Source organism: Triticum urartu, chromosome 3 (assembly GCF_003073215.2).
Source record: "Triticum urartu cultivar G1812 chromosome 3, Tu2.1, whole genome shotgun sequence".
Taxonomy (NCBI): domain Eukaryota; kingdom Viridiplantae; phylum Streptophyta; class Magnoliopsida; order Poales; family Poaceae; genus Triticum; species Triticum urartu.
In genome coordinates this window covers 745,326,571-745,344,678 of record NC_053024.1, presented here as the reverse complement: position 1 = coordinate 745,344,678, position 18,108 = coordinate 745,326,571, and the positions used below count along the sequence as shown (strand labels likewise).

The window sequence follows — 18,108 nt, the reverse complement described above, 5'->3', positions numbered from 1 at the left end:
AGTCGTACTAGTAAACTTTCAAGTTTACATCGCTGGTTAGCATTCTTTCTTAAACATGGATGCCTAGTTGTGTTCTAAATAGTATAAGGCCATGCTTGGAATGGATGTATCTTGATATGGAGGTGTATAATTTACACGTGTAACTTACTAGCCACTGTGCAAATTCCAGCCGAAAATGAAACGACACGCTCAGGCGTGTATTTTTTTACAAGGATATTTAAAAGAGAAAAGATGATCCAAACAGGGCCTAAAATGCATTGCTACTGGGAGTAGTTTCGGTCAAATGCTACTCTGGTATTGCTTAGGAGTATTTGTAGCGTTCTAGAGCGACCAGTAGATAGCCTATTTCTTTCTATTGATATGGACAATATCTTATCTAGCCAAAGTTCCCTCCTTACAAAATCTCCTTGTAACTCGGACGACTAGAATAGTGTTGTTCACTGAATAGATTCTGTTTAGCACAAGTTGTGATGGATATGGATTTGCTACTAATGATTCACTATTTCTAGGGTTCTAGAGTGCTATGTGTTCTGCCTATATGGTGGAGTAGCTGTATCTTATCTGGCCAAGTTTTGGGTGCTCCACATAAGCCGTGTTAGCAATTGACCAAAAGTAAAGCCCTTGTGACTATATTTTTCACACAAAACAAGTACCTAGAGTTCCATCTTCCACGCACTAGCCTAACTCAATGCAGGGAAGGACAGTGGTGCCTCATAATGTCACTCCATTGCCCATGGGGGATTATCATTGCCCCAGTGCATGTAGATGCAGGGGCAGGAGGGAAAGATGCAAAAGCTCTTTTTAACCAGCTGTAAGGCAGTGTGCAATGCAACACCTGCATTAGTTAGTGGATGAGGGCGCAAGACCAGCTTCAGGGTTTATGGCTTAAGCCAAGAGGAGAAACAAAGGGCTCTGCATATGAAAAGATACCAACATTATTGTTTCCATGAAATTGGTAATATATGTGGCATGTGTTTGTTTATCTTTTCTGCAAAAGAAACTGCCTTCTTGCATGATCACTTACTGAAAATAGGGACAATCATCTTTACTTCTGAGTACTTAGAAGTAGTTAAGTTATCTAAGTTATTATGGGTACTGTTACAATGTGCTTGTATTGAACCATCTATCCAAGTTTATTACTAACTCTATATGTGCTTCTCTGCACCTATGCTTGCATGTATATCTATTTGCTTTATGGACATGACTCTTGTGTTTGTTTGCTTGTTATACTGTGATAATTGCAATGCTTATTTAGCGACATAATTTCTGGTGTTGATCTCAAGTGCTGGCTCCTACAGCATTGCATTTCACCAAGTGAAATGCTACATTTCTACTCCTAACACATTCTCTCTTTATTAGTGTTTTTGTTATGCAGGTTGGAAGAGAAGAAGAAGATCCAGAGAAGATCTTAGTAATAAGATAGTTTTTAGGAAAATAGATATTTAGTTTTAGGTCATTTCTTCTAATTTCATATATGGAGTGCTTGTCTTTTGTTTTTGTTTTGACTTTGTGAAACTTGATAACTATGGATGAAACTATGTAATATTGATGAAACTATGTATATGTATGGATGAAACTTGCTACTATTGGTAACATGTGTTGGATATGCTATATTGGTACTATGTATGGATGAAACTTGCTACTATGTATATATATGTGTGTTTGATTTTCTGTGAAAATGAATGGATATAAGAAGAAACAGAATTAATGCCTATTTGGTCTCTTTGCCATCTGCCAGCAGATAGCAAAGAGCTTGCAGTCTTTGCCGTCTACCAGCAGACATCAAAGAGCCTATCTTTGCCGTCTGCCAGCAGAAAGCAAAGAGCCATGACCTTTATCGTCTGCCAGCAGACGGCAAAGTGCCCTTTGCCGTCGCTAGTTCAGCCGGACGTTTTGCGCAAAGGCCTTTGCCATCCGGGATCTATGCCTTTGTCATCCGCCATGGCGGACGGCAAAGAAGCTGATTCCAGTAGTGAATAGGGACCGGGGATGGGGAGGAGAGGGAGAGATGGGGGAGGAACAGACCTGCGCCACCACCGAGCGCCATGGTGGGCCGCCGCCGCACTGTAGCTAGGCCGCCCCAAGATCCCCTCTCGTCGCCCTTTTCTTTTCCTGGTGGCTGGTGTCGAAGGGGTATGTTTTGCGGGACACTAGCAATTCAGAGGAAAATGGAGCGGGATGGAGCTTTACGTGGGATGCAAAACAACTTGGAATTGGCTGATGTTTCCAATATGAATTCGGTGTCTAGCCAAACACCTGTATTGAGGTGAGATGATTACCAATTCTATTTCCTGGACATGAATGGGGACATCCAAACGCAGTGTAAGCAACATTGACAAAGTTCAGCCTAACTTTTGTGGTTTTGCTTGCGCATGATTTTGGCCAATGTGCATACTCTTAAAAATAGCTCAAGATAGATAGCATTACCATGGACTTGCACTAAACCAGCGAGCGACTCCTAGCCCTTCTTAATCTCATTTGTGACAGATGCCCTTTTTGCATTTAAATTGTCCTCTAAAAGAGCAAAATCGTTCTTACTTTCATTGGACGACTTCTCCTTGATATACTTAACCATGTTGGCTTCTTCTTGATGTGCATTAGATACCTTAAGCTCTAATTCAGAGAACCAATTCAAAGTCACCTCACCAGGCAGAAAAATTAAAACTTTAGCATCAATAAGAGTTTTTATACTTAGGTTGTCCAGGAGTTATTTTTAGATGATGATCGTGCCGATATGCTTGCATTAGCCACAGTATGCTCAAGGCTCGCCACCTCTCCCACTTGGTAATCCCCCGTTTGATCTAATGGCTTGGCCAGCAAAAGGGGTTCACATGAAAATATTGGTAAGCCAGATTTGAAATTCAAAGGTGCACGCACAATCGGTATGATATCTTACTTTCTTCGATAATTCAAGCAAGTCCGGAACATCCAATGTATTCGAATCAGCTTGTGTGATATGATTTGTGTGCGGAAACCGTCTATCCCTTACCCCTAGAGTCATGAGTTCATAAAATATGTCCTTCATGAAAAACAAGAGTCCATCAGAAAAGCAGAAAATCATTAAATATCCCTTGCTCACTTGAAAGGACATCACTCACCTTTTCCGAGCAGGCCCAGTCCTGGTCTTGGCCACTGGAGTTTTCTTCGGTGATATCTTCTTATTCCAAAAGGAAGAGTTGGCCTGCATTTTTTTGGTAAAGTTAAAAGAAATCTGAGTGGCAGAAGAAAGAGCACATAGAGTAAAAGTTTGAATAATTACTTGCTGGAGGAGACGGGTTAAGAGTATAAAAGGGCCTCAACCCTGTTCTGTTGTAAGCCTTTTGAGGTTCTCCGAGGAGCTTTTTTACAATGTCACCGATCTCTTTTTTAGTCAGATATCCTTGACTACAGTGTTGGGGATCTTTCAAATCACCAGTGTAGTTGCACATTAAACCATTGCGCCGGCTTAAGGGCAATATTTTCCAAGAGACCCAACACCGGTTCAAATCGACTCCGTTTAAATCGACTTCGGATATACACCGGCGACTTGAGCGTGTTCTTTGACAGTAATACGACCAGGAAGTTTATCCGAGGTGTTTAGACATGTGGGCCTGTAACCCGGCAAGGGGTTCTCCTCTACCGGAGCTGTGTTCTTGCAATAGAACCATGTCTTATTCCAGCCTTTGGGATGGCTTGGCAAGATAGCTGCAGGAAAGGTAACGTCCCTCCGCCTCTGAATAGATACTCCGCCAAGTTCTAAACTAGGACCATCTGCTGGCAGTTGATATAATAGAAATCTCTCAAGAGAAGAATAGTGGGTTCTGTTTGAAGGTATGTGTAAGTGCATCTAGTGCCACCCCTAGTTGGTTTTGGAGTATTGACGACAAATGTGGTTGAGGGACTAATGCGTTTGTGAGAATTGCAGGATAACTCAGGTAGTGTCCCCCATTGATTCGGTTTACCTACCGAAGATGACCCCTAAAAATGTATGAAGACATTGACGACAATGGTGGTATGTGAAGATATTCACATTGAATACTATGACATGAGAAGACATTGAGTGAAGACTATGGAGCGCGAAGACGGTGTCGTTTCGTTGTTTCCTTTTCTTCTTTGTTGAGTCATAGGAACCACCATACTGTTAAGTGGGGTCCAAGTGATCAAAGTCAGAATGACTGAAGTGATGCTCAACTCAAATCCCATGTCTTCGAGCGAAGACAATGAGAGCAAAACTTATCCAGAGCTGGATGAGTCAGCTTTGCTTGTAGCCCTAGTAAAGTTGCCGTGTGTGTTTGAAATCTGACCGTTGGAACACGTGTCAGTTCCTTAGTGACCCAGGGTCATTTCAGACATAACAGGTCGGGTTGCCTAGTGGCTATAAATAGCCCACCCCCTACACCATAAATTGGTGGCTGCTCAGAGTTAGTGCACGGCTTTTGTCATTTGAGAGCAACCCACCTCGAAGCCTTTGAGAGAGAGAGAAATCCTTGCGAGGACAAAGCCCAAACACCCAGAGCCAAAGAGTGTTAGGCATCACTGGAGTCTTTCTGTCTGTGTGACCTGAAGACTTATTACACTTGAGGACTGTGAATCCTCCAGCAGGTTAGGCGTCGCGTTTTGAGCATCCAAGAGTCCTTGTGGATTGCCGGTGAACGCAGTCTGTGAAGGTTCGGAAGTATACCTTGATGAATTACCAGAGTGATTGGGCGAGGACTGTGTGTCCTTAGCTCAAGGGGAATAAGGTGAAGACACGGTCTTCTGAGTTGAATCTCAGCCTCCCTAACCAGATGTACAGTTGTCACAGCAACTAGAACTGGTCCAACAAATCCTGTGTCTTCAACAAGTGACTGGTTCTATCTTCTCCCTCTCTTTACTTAGAGTTTGTCTTCGTGAAGTCATTGCCTATCTATCATAGCTATTTGACTTCATTGCTTGACAACTTTTGTTGTTTGGCTTCTCACTATCTTCCATCTTGATCCTTACTACCTAGCTGCTATTAGTCTTGTACTTTCACGTTATTGCATACTTGACTATGGTTTGCCTGTTGTAGTTTACCTTCCGCTGCATATCAATTAGGTCATTTCTATTGTTTGTCTTCGAAACATGCATGTTTTGAAGACTTTCCTAAAAATCGGCTATTCACCCCCCCTCTAGTCGATAACTAGCACTTTCAATTGGTATCAGAGCAAGGTACTCCCTTGTTCTGTGTGATTTGGTTTAACCACCTGGAGTTTTAGCTATGTCGACTGCAAGGATAATCAAAGTCTCCGCTGCTTGCCCCGTGTTCGATGGAACTGACTATCCCTACTGGAAGAATAAGATGTGCATGCATCTTGAAGCCATTGATGTCGACCTCTGGTATGTCGTCAAGAACGGCGTTCCCAAAACTGGTGAAGGTGTCACCCCTGCTGATGTCAAGAAGTTCATTCAACTTGACTCTACTGCAAAGAACATCATCTGTGGTCATCTAACCAAAGGACAGTATGGCCGTGTGAGTGCTCTGGAAACGTCGAAGCTAGTCTGGGACTGGCTATCCAAGGTCAACGAAGGCGTCTCAACCCAGAGAGATCAAATGATCAGTGTTCTTCGCAACCTTTTCAACCGCTTCAAGAGAAACGACAATGAAAACGTCCAGCTCACGTTTGATCGCCTCACTGACATCACAAATGAGCTTCATGCTCTCGGCGCCACTGAGACACTACTGAGATCACTTGACAGCTCTTTTGACACCCTTGCCCTCATGATACAAGAACGTCCTGACTTCAAGACACTCGATCCGTCTGATATACTTGAGAGGCTCAACACACATGAGTTCCAGCTTTCTGAGAAAAGAGATATCTATGGCCCCAACTATGGCCGAACTCGCGCTTTGAAGGCAAAAGTTGTTTCCTCATCTGAAGAAGAATCTGACTGCGGTTCTGATGATCCTGAAGACATTGGAAAGGAACTTGCTATGCTTGTGAAGAAGTTCCAGAAGTTCACTAGGAAGAAAGGCTTCAGAAAGTCTTCACGATCCAGCTCAAGAAATGATGAAGCTTCCACTCATGACTACAAGAAGAGAACCTGTCACAAGTGCAAGAAAACTGGACACTATATCTCTGAGTGTCCACAGTGGGACAATGAGAAGAAGAAGAAGAAGAAGAGCAAGGAATATGATTCTGATGACAAGAAGAAGAAGAAATCTTCAAAGTCTTCTTCCAAGTCCTCATCAAAGTCTTCATCTCATAAGAAGAGCTCATCTGGCAAGGCTCGTGCTTTTGTTGGCAAAGAAATGGATTCAGAGGAGGAGTCTGCTTCTGAGGAGGTGGAGGTGGAGTCTGAAGAGGAGTCCAAACCTGGCGTTGCAAGTCTGGCTTTAGCCACAGCCTATGTTGCCAAGTCCATCTTCAACACTGAAAACAATGACTTCCACACCAACGCTAAAGCTAATGACAAGGACGACCCTGCTCCCACCTACTGCTTCATGGCATGTGGTGCCAAGGTAAAATCATGTGATGCTTACTTTCAAACATCAAGTGAAGATGACTCTGATTGTGAATCCAAACCCAGCTACAAAACACTTGCTAAAATTGCAACCGAACAAGAAAGAGCTATGGAACATACCCAAAAACTGTTAGACAAAAGCGATGACCTGTTGGACGCGGAAATGACACGTTCACAGTCCTTAGTTGAAGACATTAAAAATCTTCATGCTAAGTACCAAGAACTTGAAAGTCGTCATGAAACGCTCTCAACTACTCACGAAAAGCTCTCCTATGATTATCTTCAAAGGAAGCAAGAGCTTGAGAAATTGAGAGCGGCTCATGAAGATCTTCAAAAAGAGAATGAGTCACTTCGCGCTCAACAGATCAGTTCCGCTCAGGATGGATTTGAACCACCATGTCTAAAATGTCTTGAGCATGATATCGCTACCTCTGTTGCTGAATGTTCAACTGCTGCTACTGTTGCATTATCTTCAACTACTAATGTGGTAACTAACCACTCTGCGGAGGATACCACTGCTATTGCTGATGAAAATGCTAGGTTGAAGACATTGCTTGAAACAGGGATGTATAAAAGTCTGAAAGGGCATCACACACTTTGCGATGTCCTCAAAAAGCAGATTCTGGAACGAAACCCTAGGAAAGAGGGTGTTGGGTTCGAGAGGAAAATGAATGTTGATGGTTCCTACTGGAAGCCTGAGCAGTATCCCAAAACCACATGGGTTGCTGCAAAGGGACCTTCAGTGGATCCATCCACCTTATTTGGCTTTACCTGTGCTAACCCTATTATCATTGATGAATCCTTTGATGCAAACTATAAGCTGTTCAAGAATCAGAATGGTGAAGTGTTTGCCAGGTATATTGGTACTAACTGCAGGAATGGACCACCTATGAAGAAGATCTGGGTTCCCAAAAGCTGTCTTGAGAATCTTCCAGTGAATGTCATCATGACACCACCTGGGAAGAAGACAAACCCCAGACCTAAGGCGTCATCTGGTCCAAAGGCTTCATACAAACAGAGGACTCACCTGAGTCTCCCTAACGCCAATGTTTTGCAGGGAAACCGTACTCAAATTTATGAATATGAGCGTGTGTCTTCAAACCGCTATGTTCATAGAACTAAGAACTTTTCTGCTTATTCATATGAGTATCACTCATCTCCTGCAAGGCTATTTGCTAGGGCTCCAAAGCCGAAGTTCTCAGATGCTGCACTTAGACTCATTGCTTCTAAGCCACCATTGAAGATGTGGGTGGTTAAGAAGAATTAACTTTCTTTTGCAGGAAAGGGTCTCTAGCCGAAAATCAAAGGCATCTGATGATATTGCTGGGGACCTAAAACATCTTGTAGGGCACAAGATCAAATGCCCAAATGGTCTCACTATGTATTTTGTTCCTGAATTGTTTTCCATTAATCCTATCAGTCCTAATCTTGATTTAAGCTTCAATAATCCACTTTCCCGTCAAATGTTTATGCTTCACAATGCTCTTGGTGAAGCCTATCCCCCTAACTGTACTGTAGGGTATGACACCTCATGCTTCAGAATGGATTATGGACAGTGGATGCACTAATCATATGACTGGTGATCGAAGTCTTCTCATGGACTCAACCTTACGTCCATCAGACAAGAGTCACATCATATTAGCTGACACTGGTAAAAGCAAGGTATTGGGTCTAGGTAGAGTTGCAATATCAAAGGATCAACACATGGATAAAGTGATGCTTGTTGAATCCCTTGGTTTCAACTTGATGTCTGTCTCAATGCTTTGTGACTTGAACATGATTGTGATATTTGGAAAATATCGTTGCCTTGTACTAATGGAATCTGACAAGTCTCTAGTCTTTGAAGGGTATAGGAAAGATGATCTATACATGGTAGATTTCTCAGCAGGTCCACAGCTTGCCGTATGTCTTCTTGCAAAAGCTTCAGAATGCTGGCTCTGGCATCGGAGGCTGGGGCATGCTGGCATGAGGAACTTACACACACTCGCCAAGAAGAAGCATGTCATAGGCATCGAGGGTTTCAAGTTCAAGAAGGATCATTTGTGTGGTGCCTGCGAAGCTGGAAAGATGACTAGGGCAAAGCACCCATCGAAGACAATCATGACGACATCTCAACCCTTCGAGCTGTTACACATGGATTTGTTTGGCCCTACTCACTACTCTACCTTCACAACAACTGCTTGTCTCTATGGCTTCGTCATTGTTGATGACTACTCAAGATATACATGGGTGCACATAATTCTCTAGAAGACTGAAGTGCAAGATGTCTTCAGACGTTTCGCCAATCGAGCAATGAACAATTATGGCGTCAAGATCAAGCATATCAGAAGTGACAACGGCACTGAATTCAAGAACACCGGACTTGATCTTTATCTGGATACCATGGGAATCACTCATGAGTTCTCTGCTCCATAAACACCTCAGCAAAATGGCATCGTGGAGCGCAAGAACAGAACCCTCATTGAGATGGCTCGAACAATGCTCAATGAGTACAAGACACCAAGAAAGTTCTGGCCTGCAGCTATTGATACAGCATGTCACGTCATCAACCGTGTTTACATCCATAAGCTTCTGAACAAAACATCCTATGAGCTCCTTACTGGCAAGAAGCTAAATGTCAGCTACTTCAGAGTATTTGGGGCTAAGTGCTGGATCAAGGATCCCCATCACAAGTCAAAATTTGAACCCCAAGCTCACGAAGGCTTCATGCTCGGTTACGGAAAGGACTCGCACTCCTACAGAGTCTTCAACCTCTATATTTACAAAATCGTCGAAACTGTTGACGTGCGATTTGATGAAACCAATGGTTCACAAAGAGAGCTGCTACCAAGTACACTAGACGAAGCTCCGCCTAGCGAATCTATCAAGCTAATGGGAACTGGTGAAATCATGCCTTCTAAAGCACAGCCTGAAGAAGAACTTATCATTTCTGCACCTAACCAACCTGAAGACAATGCTTAGCCTGAAGACAATCCTCCAAATGATGACAATGATCAGCATGAGAAAAGTCTTCGTCCAGTTCATCCTCGTGTTGCAAATGAAGTACATATTGAGAAGATAATCGATAGCATCAATGCACCTGGTCCGCTTACTCGCTCAAGAGCAACACAGCTAGCAAATTTCTGTGGGCACTTTTCTTTTGTGTCAATATCAGAACCCAAGAAAGTTGCCGAAGCCTTTATGGAACCAGAATGGATACAAGCTATGCAAGAAGAACTTCAACAGTTCAAGCTGAACAATGTTTGGGAACTTGTCAAGCGTCCTGACCCTCGCAAGCATAACATTATTGGCACCAAATGGATATATCGAAACAAGCAAGATGAGCATGGTCAATTCGTCAGAAACAAAGCACGTCTTGTGGCTCAAGGATATACTCAAGTTGAAGGAATTGACTTCGATGAAACATTTGCCCCTGTAGCTAGGCTTGAAGCTATTCGCATACTACTAGCCTATGCTAACCACCACAACATCTTGCTATATCAAATGGATGTGAAGAGTGCATTTCTCAACGACAAGATTGAAGAAGAAGTATATGTCGCTCAACCACCTGGCTTTGAAGATCCAAAACATCCTGATATGGTGTACAAGCTAAAAAAAGCACTGTATGGTCTTAAACAAGCTCCTCGAGCCTGGTATGATACGATCAAAGACTTCCTGAAGAACAAAGGCTTCAAACCTGGTCCCACACTCTTCACGAAGACATATGATGGTGAACTGTTTGTATGCCAAATATATGTGGATGACATTATCTTCGGCTGCACCAACCAGAAGTATAGTGATGAATTTGGATACGTGATGCAAGAACAATATCAGATGTCCATGATGGGAGAGCTCAAGTTCTTCCTTGGTCTTCAAATTCGTCAGCAAAGGAATGGCATCTTTATATCTCAAGAAAAATACCTCCAAGATTGTCTGAAGAAGTTTGGAATGCAAGATTGCAAAGGTTACACGACGCCAATGCCAGCCAAACACCATCTGGGTCCCGACGACAATGGTAAAGAGTTCAATCAAAAGGTATACCGCTCCATGATTGGTTCCTTACTTTACCTATGTGCATCTAGGCCAGATATTATGCTTAGTGTTTGCATGTGTGCTCGATTCCAAGCGGCACCAAAGGAATCGCATCACTTAGCTGTGAAGCGAATTCTTCGATATTTGGCTCACACCCCAACACTCGGATTATGGTATCCAAAGGGCTCAAAATCTGATTTGGTTGGATTTTCGGATGCTGATTATGCTGGTGACAAGGTGGATCACAAGTCTACATCAGGCACATATCACTTTCTGGGACGATCACTTGTCTGTTGGTCTTCAAAGAAGCAGAACTGTGTATCACTCTCAAATGTTGAATCTGAATACATTGCTGCTGGATCTTGCTGTGCTCAGCTTCTATGGATGAAGCAAACTCTCAAGGACTATGGCATCAATCTGAAACAAGTACCTCTCTTCTGCGACAACGAAAGCGCCATCAAGATTGCCAACAATCCAGTCCAACACTCGAAGACAAAGCACATTGAAATTCGTCATCATTTTCTCAGGGATCATGTCGTGAAGAAAGATATTGACATCATTCACGTCAACACTGAAGAGCAATTGGCAGATATCTTCACGAAGCCCTTGGATGAGAAAAGGTTTTGCATGTTACGGTGTGAGCTAAATATCTTGGAATCCTCAAATGTCCTGTGATCAAGCACACATCCTAACACTTATGCATGTTGATGACTTAGATGTGCAACACACGAAGTAAAGTATATCTTCAATCAATGAAGACTTACATTCTAAGTGTGAATACATTAACATGGAATTTGATTTCGGAGTGCCACGATAATTTTCCGCCGTGTCTGGGTCTAATACTTCCTATACGGTGGGTAACGCCACCACCAAATTTCTCTGTTCGAAGTGTTTCACTCATGGCGTTATTTCTGCAATATCTTCGCATTTGATTTGTCTTCAACTTCAACTATCTTCATGATTTTCTTCACTATGTTGATTTGGTTGCTTTCTGATATATATATATATATATATACATATTGTTCTGTCCTCTACAGCATTCACTTATAGCTATGTCTTCCAAGTTGAATCTTTTGAACTAAGTGAATGTGATCGGACCCTAATCTCTCTATACTTTCTATCTCAAACTCTATCTATCCAAATCATATGCATTCTATTGAAACTGTCGAATGTCTTCTCTGCGTCCTTGTCAGCAGAAGACACAGAGACAAACTTTAAGTCTCTTTTAAATGATTCATCCTTACTGTTGAAATCCGGAGAAGCCGGAACGTCCATCCGACAAACCTGGCGGGCGTGGGAACATGGGACAACTCAGTGTATGTTGCATGCTTGCCACGTGCCCCTCAGATGTGAACCGCCAGGGGCACCTGCGTAATTGCATTGTGCCGCATACCTCCTTATAAATACATGTCCCCTGCGGTAAAGAAAACCTTCTTCCGCCTCTCCACCTCGTCAAAACCCTAGCGCCGGCGCTAGCTCTCGACGACGCCGGCGACGAAGCGCTTAGCTGCCGCAACTTCTCCGACGCCGTCCTCACGCCGGCCGCGAACATCGTCCTCTCCGCCGCCGCCGTAAGTGTCCTCCGTCGCCAAGTTAGGGAACGATGGATTGAACTGCTCGGCCTCCTTTTCTTCCCGTCTAGCAGTTCTTCAAGTGGTAAATATAACTCTATTTTTACCATCTTTTTGATCCTTAAAGATTCATCCTTCTTACCAAAATTTGTTTCTGCCTATACAATGTTAGATCTATTCTGTCTGCATCTCATACTACCTAGTATATTCACTTAAGCTTCACAACTAGTTAGATTCAACACTTGTACTTATTCACGGATTCGTACAAATCTGGAACCAACTCTCAGCGTATAAGTGAATGTCTTCGCATCATGAGGTCAATGTCTTCAAACTGATTTATCTTCAAAATCTTCTGAGAATGCATATGACCTCTTCCCCTTCCCTCGCATCTCTAATGCTGTCACAGGTACATGTCCGTGGGAGAATCCCTTGGTTCTCATAGTCTGCATTCATTTGCAGAATTCTTACAGCATCAAATTAACTCCCCCGAAGCCAGTTCCTGTCTGTCCACCAAACGCAAGCCCTTGAAGCCTCTGAACGTATTGAAGCCATTCAGTTTGAAATTCATGGCTGCAGATAAATCAGTCAGGAGGGCGGCAGACAGCGTCGTGGGGGAACCTCAAAAGATTTTCCTGATGACCTCGCAGAGCTTTACAAGACAGATCCTGAAGAGAATTACAATCAGCGCAAGACGCGAATCCAATGGATTCGTCAATATTGGGCTGAACAATGGTTCAAGTACAATTTCGTGACCCAGGAATACGCCGAGAAGAATGCTATCAGAAGCCCTTGGGGTGATATTATCTTTCGAGGCCTTCCACCCAAGAACATGGCTGAAGCTATTGCACAGGGTTTCTATCCTTGTATGGTCCGTGGACCACATCCTGAGAATGCCGACCCAACGTCATTGCTCTGGTGTCGTGACGATAATCTCTTCAAGCGCAACTTCCAGCACGCAAAGGCTTCGGCCAAGGAAAACAAGAAGTCATTGGGATTAGACTTCAACCCTGGTCCCTCTGCTCCCCGTGCTGACGGCTCACGTGATGCTGAACCCAATGTCATCGGTCCCTTTTCAAACCTTGATGGCCTCATCACTTACATCTTGGTCCAAGGTGCCAAAGTGGATCACTCTGATGACGATGCTGACTCTGATGAAGTCCCTGCTCCTGCTCCTGCTCCAAAGCCGCAGAAGCAAAAGAAGGCTAAGGCTTCAAAGTCAGCTGCTCCTCCAAAAGCTTCACGTGTGAAGCCACTGGCTACTGCACCTCCTGAAGTCAGTGTGCAGTCTGAAGATCACTCCCGTATCTCCAAGAAGACGGAGAAGAAAAAGAAAATTGTCAAGAATACTGATCTGACACTGACTCCTGCTGCCATTTTGCGTGAAGAGCACATTGATCTGTCCATTGATGAAGATCTTGCAGATGATGCCCTTGAGCAACTTATCAAGAGCAAAGAAGAAGCAGAAATTTTCAACAATTTGCCTCTCTTTGATGTGGCAATCATCCATCACTTCATTGATGAGTGGTTTGACACCCCAAACATCAGTTTTGAAGATCTGCAACTTACTATTGGCCTCAGCGTATCCTTCAATGGAGCCATTGCTTCTGAGCTAGCTCTTGCTCAGTGCATTGTTGAACTGAAGCATAATATTGACTATGAGAAGGCTCAGTTCAAGAAGCATATGGCTGCGCTCAGCGTGCAAGATGTCAAAAACTTCAAGATCATGCTGCACGAGCTCAAAGAAGCCTTCCTCAAGAAGCGTGAAGAAGCTAGAGGCTCTCGTGAGCGTATGAAGAGTCTGGCTGACAAGTGTGTGCTAGCCTACAATGAGGCTGAGAAGCGCAAGGCTCTTGGCCGTCCTGGCATTGACCCCAGAATGGCTGCAAAGAAGAAGAAGCCACCAACTGATCAAGCTACACCGTCAAGGTAGGAAGAACCCCGCATAGTCTTCCCAAGCAGCATGACTGGCTCAAAGCCAAAAGTCAGGTCAACCGCTTCTGAACAGAAGAAGACGAGGGCTACTGAGGCTGAAGCCAGAAAGAGGAAACATCCTGAAGCCTCTGATGCTGCTCCCTCCAAGAAGAAGCTCAAGACCAAGAAGAATCGGGCTGCTCCCACAGAGCCCTTGGTTGTTGAACCCATTTCAATGGTTCGCCCTGTCTCTGCTGTCCAATAACGACGGATGATAGTTCATGAGCCTGCTTCCAAAGAGGCTCATGAAGCTGAAGACATTCCAGCAGTTGATCCCACCGCTGCTGAAGACATTGGTCATCATGACAATGTTGAAGATGATGAAGTTCTTCCTCAGATCGAACAAAACCCGGTATCATCGCCTGTTCTCACGAACAGCGAACTCATCAGCATTGGTCGTCCTCTGATGCCAATTGCGCAGGATGCATCATGGGCTGATCACCCACAGCAACCAGAAGACTCCCCTAGTACTCCCCAACAACAAAAAGAAGAATAGGAAGACTTTGAGGCCCAGCCAACCCCATCTCCAAAGGCGTCGCCAGCATTTCGCAGGCTTCGCAAAGGTCAAAGGCCTCAAGTACCTCTCCCGAGCGTCCAGAAGGAGAAGTGCATCACCAACCTGTTGCACGTCAAGTGTTTTCAGAAGCCGCTCCAATTGTGAATGTCTCCGATTCTGAAGCCAAAGCTGCTGAAGACAATCCGGCTGCATCAGCCGAAGACACCCAATAAGAAGAAGAACGTGTCCCTACTCCCCCTGTTATTGAAGAAGTTATTCCTGATATCAACGTGCCAGTGCCCGACCCTCCAGCTCCTCAAGTGGAGGTTGAAAACATTGAGGCTGCCACCTCCAACACCAATGAAGCCAATGACGTGGTCATGGCTGAAGCAAATGTGGAGCCTGCACCAACAGCTCCTGAAGCCAATGAAGGAAATGTGCCTGAAGCCTCAGTTGTTGCCACTGCTCCAGTTTCGCCACCAAGGCCCTACACAATTGAGCAAGCATACAACTATGGTCAGCTAACCACAGTAAGATGGCCTGTTCTGGTCCCTCCGCCTCATGCCTCTGGTCCTCCGTTTGAATATCATGTTGGGCATAGGCCTCTGGTCCAGAAACCGAAGCCACGACTGCCAAGGTTTCCAGGCACTGCCACCTCTACAGGGTCTTTCAATGCAAATGGCTTCAAAGCCCACAACACTTTCTTTGACAGAGCAAAGTACCCCTACACAAGGCCAAGGATATCATCTGACCGTTTCTGGAGCTATCAGCAACGAAGCTATTACTCCCGCGTTCTGTATGGTCAAGGGCGCATTTTCCCTCATATGTGCATCGACACTGAAGCCATTGCTGGAATGCCGTGCTTAGAAGAAGCACTTGATTGCTTTCGTGATGCAGGTCTGCTCGGCTTCGTAACAGACAAAGAACACTGGAATGAAGAACTTGTGCTTCAATTCTATGCTACCCTCCACATCCGCGGCTACTACAAAGATACGAAGACATGGGTTCTCGAGTGGATGACAGGAAATGTTCATCATGAAGCCAAAGCTCTTGACGTCATTGAGCTCACAGGCCTACCCACTCCCGGAGAGCTGTTTGAACCTGGTTGTCAACTCCACCGCGATGCACTGGAGAGCATCTTTCATAATCCAGAACCCAACATGAGTCAGATGTTGAGCATGATGAAGCCACTGCCACATGATGCTGAATACCCTCAGGAATTCTTTGTTGATGACCTTGAGTATCTGCCTCGTACAATATATCACATCATCAGGCGAACTCTATGGCCTATCAAAGGGCATTCATCATCTGCAAAACTTGAAGGAGCCATGAAGACATTGGTCTTTTACATCCTCAATGGCATCAGCTTCAATATGCAAGAATTCTTCATCTGGCAATTGGCTGCGTCTGGATCAGATCTTTTTGGTCTGAAATTTTATGCTCCATGGGTCATGCGCCTCATCAAGATGCACTCTGCTATCAACTATCAGCCCTCTACTCGCAATCATCTGATATTTCTACCAGAGGTTGATATGTCAGTTGAAGCCATATACCCTGAGCCTGCCAAAACGCCACTTTGTCTTCAGAATGCAGATCACCATAGCTTCTCTCAACCCATTGAAGGCGTCCAAGCAGTATCTCGTGTCTATCCTCTGGCTGGGAACACTCGTCTGCCTCACCGTGCGCAAACTGAAGCTACTGAGAGCACTATTGCACAACGGCCTCGGAAGCGCTCTCGCGTCTTAAATAACCGAGAACTTATTGTGGCACTGCATCAGAAACAAGATAAACATCACTCCTGGCTCAAGCGACAGATGCAAAGCCTCTTGGTGGACATCAATCGCATTCAAAATCTTGCCACCAAGAATGCTTTTGTCACTCATGAGACCTGTCGGCGATCCTGGAAGAGGTTGACCCTGCTCAGTGCTGAAGCAGATCTTCAAGACGATGGCTTCACTGAACGCTTCAAGTTTGACTCCACTCCTCCACAGAATTCAGTCCTACGAGGAACTCCATCACTTGAAGACTCTGACTATTCTTCCTCCGCGACAACGGTGAATGCCAGAGTGATCAATGATGAAGATGATGCCACTTCACCACCCCCTACTTCTGCACGCATCGACACTGCACCAAGTTCGTCTGCAACGCCAACCAACAACGACAACCCTGCTGCATCATCTACTTCTGAAGAGGACGAGTAGACGCTCTATGTCTTCAAACCTTTTTGGTCCTTACTGACAAAAGGGGGAGAAGCATATGAGTTTGATAGTCTTCAAGCAGGTTCTTAAGGGCGGTTGCATAATATTTTGCCTAGTGTTTACAACTCTCGCTTTTGATACATTTAGTTCTTTGAGTTGTAACACTTAAACTCGATGATCGTCTGCTACTTATTTGCTTTACTCTGGTGCGATGATAAATTCCGCATGTGCGATGATAACTTCCGCACATAGATCATACTGCAGACGTCCATTTTTCATTATGCATGTCGTTCTCTTAGTTATATCATTTCATGCATGATGAATTATCTTCATAAGGTGAAGAGGATCTCCACAAGTACAACCTGCCATGTGCATTTGCATTCCAAAAGCAAACTACTTATATGCACATCTTCAGGGGGAGCCTTTGCCACTTATGAAGACAATTCCCTATCCTTTACAATTTCACATACTTTATCCCCGTTGAAAACTTCAACCAGTTTGTCATCAATCAGCAAAAAGGGGGAGATTGTAAGTGCATCTAGTGCCACCCCTAGTTGGTTTTGGAGTATTGACGACAAATGTGGTTGAGGGACTAATGTGTTTGTGAGAATTGCAGGATAACGCAGGTAGTGTCCCCCATTGATTCGGTTTACCTACCGGAGATGACCCCTAAAAATGTATGAAGACATTGACGACAATGGTGATATGTGAAGATATTCACATTGAAGACTATGACATGAGAAGACATTGAGTGAAGACTATGGAGCGCGAAGACTGTGTCGTTTCGTTGTTTCCTTTTCTTCTTTGTTGAGTCATAGGAACCACCGTACTGTTAAGTGGGGTCCAAGTGATCAAAGTCAGAATGACCGAAGTGATGCTCAACTCAAATCCTATGTCTTCGAGCGAAGACAATGAGAGCAAAACTTATCAAGAGCTGGATGAGTCAGCTTTGCTTGTAGCCCAAGTAAAGTTGTCGTGTGTGTTTGAAATCTGACCGTTGGAACACGTGTCAGTTCCTTAGTGACCCAGGGTCATTTCGGACATAACAGGTCGGGTTGCCTAGTGGCTATAAATAGCCCACCCCCTACACCAAAAATTGGTGGCTGCTCAGAGTTAGTGCACGGCTTTTGTTGTTTGAGAGCAACCCACCTCGAAGCCTTTGAGAGAGAGAAATCCTTGCGAGGACAAAGCCCAAACACCCAGAGCCAAAGAGTGCTAGGCATCACTGGAGTCTTTCTGTTTGTGTGACCTAAAGACTTATTACACTTGAGGACTGTGAATCCTCCAGCCGGTTAGGCGTCGCGTTCTGAGCATCCAAGAGTCATTGTGGATTGCCAGTGAATGCAGTCTGTGAAGGTTCGGAAGTCTACCTTGAAGACTTACCAGAGTGATTGGGCGA

At 44.4% G+C, this 18,108-nt stretch overlaps 1 long non-coding RNA gene across 1 annotated transcript; it reads left to right on the top strand.

The window, feature by feature from the left end:
* Window positions 1–432: 432 nt before the first annotated feature.
* Window positions 433–1,635, top strand: LOC125549604. The gene is made up of 2 exons (XR_007301404.1): window positions 433–955; window positions 1,376–1,635. It is a non-coding gene; the product is annotated as an uncharacterized LOC125549604 (long non-coding RNA).
* Window positions 1,636–18,108: the final 16,473 nt, after the last annotated feature.